This window comes from Pinus tabuliformis, chromosome 4_1 (genome assembly GCF_031772625.1).
Source record: "Pinus tabuliformis cultivar Carrire ecotype Pingquan chromosome 4_1, CPIR1, whole genome shotgun sequence".
NCBI lineage: Eukaryota > Viridiplantae > Streptophyta > Pinopsida > Pinales > Pinaceae > Pinus > Pinus tabuliformis.
The window spans coordinates 315,870,405-315,876,404 of NC_142303.1; positions in this window are offsets into that span (position 1 = coordinate 315,870,405).

Here is a 6,000-nt window from a genome sequence, read left to right on the forward strand (position 1 = left end):
CTGCCTTGGGACATAATCGAACAAGAAAGAAATGAAAAAAAGGGTAAAACACCTAGTAAAGGAAAAGGAAGAGCACCTGAGTCTGCTCATTATGTTGTGGCACATTGCAACATTTGAGTAACTAAAGACTTATTCAATGCTTCACTTGCTTCATGGAAAGATGTGTGTTTGCTTGATTCATGAGCAACTTGCCACGTTACTTTCAGGAGATATTTCTTTAAAGAATTCACTGCTAATGTTGATGGAGTAGTATACTTTGCAGATAAATCGAAACTCAAGCCATCAGGGCTTGCCACCATCAGGCTCAAACTGCATGACCTTCCAAACTTTCTTCTACATGATGTTTTATACCTCCCGGAGTTGAGGAGAAACTTGTTGTCTTTGGTCCACATCCGCCAGCAAGGACACTCCATTCACATATTTGATGGCAAGGTTGAGGTCATAAAAACATCAGATCACTCACTTGTCATGACTAGGATAGAAGAAGAAAGACTTCTGAAGCTGCAAGGAACCTCTGCTTGTGCACAAAACTTTTCATACAGTTCTCACTATGATGAAGGTACATTTCCATCAAGTCTTTTATGGCATGCTAGATTTGGACACTTGAACTATGACAGCCTTCGTTTGTTGAAGAAAAATGGTGTTATTGGTTTGCCTACTATTCCTAGGAAACTTAAGCAATGTGATGCTTGTATCTTAGGAAAGCACAACAAACAGTCTTTTCATGATTCTCATTCCAGAGAATATAGAAAACTTGAACTCATTCATTTTGATTTATGTGGTCGAATGCTTGTTCCTTCTGCAAATGGTAATAAATATATGATGACATTTATTGATAACTACACTAGAATGTGTTTGTTTTATTTATTGAAGAACAAATTTGAAGCTTTTGAAACATTCAAGAACTTTCACGCATGGATTAAAAATGATGCACAATTTTGTATTGGCTCTATTCGTACTGATAATGGAAAAGAATACACTTCAAATGAATTTGAAAACTATCTTCGTCAGCATGGGATCAAACATCAAACAATCGTGCCTTATTATCCCCAACATAACGGAGTAGCTGAAAAAATGAACAGGACAATATTAAATAGGGTATGTTCCATGATGTTTTTCAAGAATGTTAAGCTGATGTTTTGGGCTAATGCAGTTCTATGTGCTATGTATATAACGAATAGGTGTCCATCTCATGCTATCAAAAACAAAACTCCCTATGAAATGTGGTATGGCCACATTCCTTCAATGAGGCATCTCAGGGTTTTTGGTTCCACCTGTTATGCCTTGATACCTAAGGAATAGAGAAACAAACTTGGTGCAAGGAGTCGAAAATGTATCTTCTTGGGGTACTCAAATACCTCCAAAGCATATCGTCTCTATGATGAAGTGAATAAGAAGTTTATAATATCTAGAGATGTGATCTTTCTTGAATCATCCAAGACTGACAATGTTGTTGAGTGACAAATTGATGGCTTGAATAGATTCGGACATGCAAAGTCTTTTCAAGAGTGTGATAATGAGATTCCTCATCTTGAAGGGGGGATCCCAACACTGGATCAATCTGTGGAATCTTCTTTTGAAGCACTCTCTCCCCCGCATGAAGCTCCAACCACTTATGACACTTTGAGTGATGTGATTGACAGAATTGGGAGACTAAATCTTGATTCAATGCCAACTCAATGAATTGAGCAGCCTAGGCCATCTCAAAAAGGTCCTCCAAAATGGATGACAAAGACACTTGAAAGTGTTTGTCCTGATGAGATTGGAAAGATAGGAACAAGAAGCTCAACCAAACAGAATGGAGGTGATGTAGAGAATCTTGATACATCGGTTGATATGGATGTTTCTTATGATTGTGAACTAAATTTGTCTACAGATTTCGAACCAACTCCCTTCAAAGAAGTCACTTCCCATGATGAACGGAAAGAAGCAATGCAGAAAGAATATGATGCTTTAATAAATAATGGCACCAGGAGGTTAGTTGATCCTCCATTGGGAACCAAACCAATTGGTTGCAAGTGGGTCTTCAAGAACAAGTATAAAGTAGATGGCTCACTAGACAAGCACAAAGTCAAGCTTGTGGAAAAAGGTTTTGCACAGAAGGAAAGGGTCATTTATGAGGAAACTTCCCCCCCACAACAAAATGGGCTTACCATCCGAACATTTTTTGCCTTGTCGGCTCAAAACGGTTTGAAAATCCATTAAATGGATGTAAAAATTGCTTTCTTGAATGGAGATCTGAAAGAGAATGTTTTTATGTCCCAACCAGAAGGATTTGTTGTGAAGGGTCAGGAACACAAAGTATGCAAGTTTGTAAAATCCTTGTATGGCCTCAAGCAAGCACTGCAATCCTGGTACGAGAAATTGACTGAGCATCTTATGAAACTCGATTTCAAACAGTATGACCTTGATGATGCAACTTTGTTTGTCAAGAAAGTTGACAAAACCGCTGTATATCTTATGGTGTATGTAGATGATCTTCTAATGACAGGGAACAATGAGAGCTGCATTGCATCGAAGGAACTGAGGAAAGGTTTTGAAATGACATATTTGGGCTATGTTCACTACTATCTTGGTATTGAAGTAACCCAACATCTGAAGTTTATATTCCTCTCTCGGAACAAGTACATTGGAGATCTATTGAACAAGTTTGGCATCGCTGAGTGCTATCCTTTGACTACTCTAATGGAACAAAACTTAAAGCTCGCATCCATTAAAGTGAAAGAATTTGAGAATGCAATGAAGTATAGACAACTCGTAGGAAGTCTCAACTACCTGACTACTACCATACCAGAGATTTCATTTGTTGTTGGAATCCTCTCCAAGTTTATGCAAAAGCATTGTGAGGATCACTGGTATGCTACAAAAAGAGTTCTAAAGTACCTGAAGGGAACTCAAGACTTTGGACCCAAGTATACACAGGTGGATGACTTCAGCTTGATTGGATACTCTGATTCAGATTTCGATGGAGATAAAGAAGCTGGAGTATCTAATTCAGGTTATGTTATGAGTCTTAGATCAGAAGCTGTCTCCTAGAGGTCACGCAAACAATCAGTTCCAGCAGATTCCACAATCGAAACAGAATATGTGGCAACAGTTGAAGCAACAAAGGAAATTGTGTGGCTCGGGAAAATTCTGGAGGCTTTGCAGGAGAAACAAGTGCCTTCAACTTCTCTTTTGATTGATAACACTTCTACAATAAAGTTGGCCAAGAACCCAAAGTTACATGATCAAACCAAGCACATAAATACAAAATATCCTCTGATTCGACATCATGTTGAGGCCAAGACAATCCACCTACAACATTGTTCCACAAATGAGCAGATTGCAAACATCTTCACCAAAGCACTTGGAAGAGAAAATTGTGAAAGATTCAAAATGATGCTTGGACTCACCAACATCCCTTCAGATTAAGGGGGGAATGCCAACACCTAATCCAAAAGGATTGAAATTATTGTAATAATGTAAATAGTTTTAGTTATGCATTAGAGGAAACCAAGAGACCTTGGAATTGGAATCCTAAGAGTCTCTTCACTCATGTATATTCATGCACTGACTAATGCAATAAACAAGTTATTCGTGGAGTTACCCTCCTGGCTTGACAGATTCAATCGAAACCTTGGCTTATACGTCGACAAAATCTCATCGTGACCTGCCCATATCCCTTCGTCAAGAATGTTGAAGATCTCAAGTACAAGTTTTGCCAAGGAATGTGATGTGTTGATTTCTATGTATCTTATCTTCTTGGACATGTAATTTAATGCAAAAGTAGGTCGAATGCAAACAGTATAACGACCTTGATAAGGTATTGGTAAACACCAATACGGCACCAAATTTCCACAAGTGGCACTTTCTATCCAATGTGCAATTAAACTGAGACGACAATGTCATCCAACAAATGTGATACCAGCACGTCGACCAACACCGTAGTAGACTTATGCACTTTTTTAAAAGTCTAGTGGATGGTCATAAAAAATTGAGAGGAATTCGACCAAGAATGTTAAATCGATTGTGCACTAAAGAGGTTGATTCTTTTTGCTTGTTGTCTGATGACAAGTTGACCGGCACATAAACTACAGACCACTGAGAAGTTAAAGGCCGACTCTGACATCTAACCTGTGAGCCAAAGTGTTGTACATTCTCATCAACATCAACAACTATGTCGAGATTTAGAACGTCCACCGACAAAATCCCCTGGTCATCGTTGACATCGTCTTCTATGAACTTAGCGATGGGGATCACCAATTCGACTCTAATATCCAATATTCATACTTTGTCAATATCAAAAAAAAAGAGATTGTTAAAATGAGCGACACCCTTCACTAGCGATGAGTCAATGAGAAACATGCTCCCCCTTCTCGTCCATTTGTCGGTCTTTTACGGTGACATAAAGAATCTATGCAAAAAATCAAAGCCCAATCATCACGAGTAATCGATATCGCGAGCAATTGAAATTCTTCATAAATTTTCTGAAGTATCATCGCGAACGGTTTGTATGTTCTTTCAATCATGCAATGAGCATCTTGACCATACTATCTATTTTTAGATTTATGAATTATTAGTTTCACATTTTCCTTAAGTTTCGAGCTCGCATCATCTCCAATTGCCAACAACAATCTTGAAAAAATAAATTTTCCAGCGTGCATTTTCTTCGATTTTAAGCAACTACCATCAACAAAACTTCTAGTTTGCAGGCAGCATCTTGACGAGCAAATATTTTCTTGATCTCACTCTTCTTTTGCAGGTCTTGGACTTTAGTATTACAAATCTTTGATTCTAATCGTAGCAACATCGACGAACTTTTACAAATAGCAACACATATTTTCTTGGATTTTTGGAAATTTTTGAGCTTGCAACATTTTCATAGTTGCAGAATTCTCGTTTGATTTCATTATCTTGACTTTTTCTCTGCAGGTTCGAACCACCTCCATTCGTTGTTGTTGTCACCCAATGAAATGGAATGGAAACGACACCAAAATGTTATAAGCAAACAATAATCATGAACAGGCTACACTATAGAACAACAAGAACATACACATACAAGAATAGAGGGAAAGGAATTCCAATCCAAGATTGTATTAGTCTTACCGTATATCTATACATGAGATATGTATTTGGAGCAGTTGTACCCGCACTCAACCACCCATTTACTTTACCATACACATTTACCGAGGATTATTGATATTTACATATACATAATATAGGATGACAAACGTGGGTCTAAGAGACTGTTCAAGAGTTGGGTATGTGTTATATTCTTTGCACGACTATTCTCGCACATTTTATATTGCATTGAGCATAGTCAAGGGAGGAGGGGGGTCACCAGGGGTGTTAAGGGGGAGAGCCCCCGCTGCTCTAGGGGTTCGCTGGGGACAAAAGCCCCCCTGTGCGAGGGTTCTGCTCCCAAAAAAGTTTGGAAAAATTTTTGAGTTTTTGGTAAAGTTTTGACACAGTTTTTTGTTAAAAACGATTTTTTGGTAAATGGTGGTTCTTCCTATGGTTTTGTAGTTTCAGTATAGGAACTGCGATTGTATTCAAATTCATGGTAAATGAATTGGTGATTTATAGATACCACAAGATATATATTGTATTGTAATATTATACAAGAAAATATATTAAAAAATCTTGTTGGCTTTCCTGGTTTGGGCTTCCAAGATAAAATCTTTATGTTAAAGTGTGTTTGCAATTTTCTATTTTATCAAGAATCTATTTGCAGTAATTAATTGTACAATAACCAGGTTAAAACCTACAACCTTCTCCTAATAACACATGACATTTTGAGCACCTTGTGTTGGTTGCTTTCCCTCTCTAACATCTATTTCCAACATACATAGATAGTTACCCTCACACTCATTGTCCTCTTTAGTACTCTCTTAATCCACCTTAAGTACTCTTTTCAACTCTAAACATAATTAATCTCTTAGGTTATCAAGGATTTCTTCCCCTTTTCTCCATTCCACACTCCTCAAACTCTTGAAGTGGTCCCCCTTTCTCTTTCCT